Genomic DNA, 2,451 nt, shown 5'->3' on the forward strand with positions numbered 1-2,451 from the left:
TAGTAAAAGATTTGATGATTAACGGTGAAAAATTGTGAATTTGGGAGTGTTTTCTCGAGTTTTTTCGGGTTATTTTCGCAGTTTTTGTGGTGTGGGGATGTTCAATTGATCAGTTTTTGCGTTTTATTTTTTTTCTGTATTTTGGCACCTCCGCGAGTCGCGGTGTTTGACCCTTCAAACTCCGCGAGTCGCGGAGTTTGTATTTTTTTTTTTTTATATAAGCCTTAACTTATAAAACATATATAAAATAAATTTAAAATTTTGTTTTCCTTTGTTTTAGGACGAGGTCGTTTCGGATCGATGTCCTAGTCCGTCCTTCGATAAAATTTTAAAATTTGTCTTTTTGTAGCGATTGTTTTAAAAGCTAAGATTTTTGGTTTTTTTTTTTAATGTTTTTGGCATACTTTAATTCAATAAGATTAAAAATAATGATAATAAAAGTTCTCGTCCCTCCCTCGGGTAAAGCAATTTCGGTTCAAAGACGTAGTCTTCAACTTACGACGAATTTTAAAAATCATATTTTTAGCTTAGCGAAATAAAGTAAATTTTTGTTTTTAAATTCACACCAAACTTAAAATAAAAATACATAAAATTCAAAATTAATATTAAAAATTCACACCAAACTTAAAATTTGAAATGCATAAAATTAAAAATTCTTATTTTAAAAATTAAAAATTCACACCAAACTTAATTTAAAAATTCATATTATAAAATCACACCAAACTTATATTATATTTTTCAAATATTTACAATTTTAAATATATTGTTTTTATAAAGTTTACAATATTAATTTAAGATTTATATATTAATTTTAAAAACATGGTAAAAATAAAATTAAAAATCTTTTTGGCTTTTTATCCCACTTTAATCAATCAAATATTATCAAAAATATGCGCCCCTCTTTTCGGTAAAGCAATTTCGGTTCCAAGACCTAATTTAACTCATGACGAATTTTTAAAATATTTTGGGTTGATTGATTAAAGATAATTATACCTTAAGAATAAACGTTAAATTTCGCAGTGATGTAATAAATTTTTGTATGATATCAATAATTTCGGTCGCCAAACCTTATTTTATTTAATATCAATTTAATACTTTATAGCGAACAAATTAGCGTTTATTATCAAAAGGTTAAAAATAAAAACTGTACAGACTTACCTGTGAGATAGTATTCTTAGTTATACGATCTATCCCATTCATAAGATAGTCGGTTTAATTGGTTTTCCATAGCTACATAGGCGTAACCTCGAGCATTCCGTGTTTTTTCTTCTAAACATATGAACGGTCCGTCTCTGCATAAAGTAACAAATTCGGTATTTGAATAGGTTTGATTATTTGAACATTTACCTCCATGTGACCATTTTCCGCATTTGTGACATCTTTCTAGGTGTCGTGCTCTTCTTTTCGCTGCGGATTTTGATTTTCCTTTACCAAATTGTGACTTATTATCTTCGCATCTGGATTCTTTTCTTACTCCGTCCAATCTTTCTCTGATTACTGATACTATTTCACTCGGAAGTGTGTCATTATTACGTTTAGTGATCAAAGCGTGTAGCATTAGACCATGGTTTAGTTCACAGGCAGTCTTCATTTCGTAAAAACCTAAAAAAATAAAAATTCAGAATGGAGGAGAAGACTAGTTCTTTAGGGTCTGCTAGGGAAAGACCATTCGGGTTCCATTTTCGAGAACTACACGAATACAGACAATCTAACTCTAATAGAAATACATAAACCTCCCTATACTTAGTTTGAAATTGTGATTAACATTATTTTCAATTGAATCATCAACAACTTGTATATCTTTGACTTTTACTTCAATCCATTTGTTGATTTCCTCCGTAACTTTCACAAATTCAACTAACATCGCCTTTTCTTTTGACGATAAATTGGATATTAATCGGTTATATAACTTAAAGTTTCCTTTAATCTTAGCATCGTGAATCCGTTTATAAAGTTTCTTCGCTGAACTGTTAAAAATGGGTTCATCTAATTTCGTATCATCAACGGCATTCTTTGTGATTGGATCATCATTAAGTGTTTCTTCATCTTCCCCACACTTATGCATTTTTATTGGTCTAACAGTTTTAGTTGGTGGAGATCTAAACTTTCGGTTAACAAAGGTGATCGATGTATCACCATCCCTAAGTGTCATTCTACCTTCTCTTACATCAATGAATGCCTCGGTGGTTGCTAAAAATGGGCGACCTAGAATTAGAGGAATATCAAGATTTTCCTCCATATTAATCACTATGAAGTTTGCAACAATGGTCAAACTTCCCACGTTAACAAGTAAATTATTTGCTATTCCAACCGGGTGTTTAATGGTTTGGTCAAATGATTGAACACCTATTTTGGTTGGTTTTAATTTACCCATGCCTAATCTTTTGTATAAGGAAAGAGGCATAATATTTGCACTTGCTCCTAAATCTGCGAGTCCATTATATACAGCAC

Source organism: Rutidosis leptorrhynchoides, chromosome 6 (assembly GCF_046630445.1).
Source record: "Rutidosis leptorrhynchoides isolate AG116_Rl617_1_P2 chromosome 6, CSIRO_AGI_Rlap_v1, whole genome shotgun sequence".
NCBI lineage: Eukaryota > Viridiplantae > Streptophyta > Magnoliopsida > Asterales > Asteraceae > Rutidosis > Rutidosis leptorrhynchoides.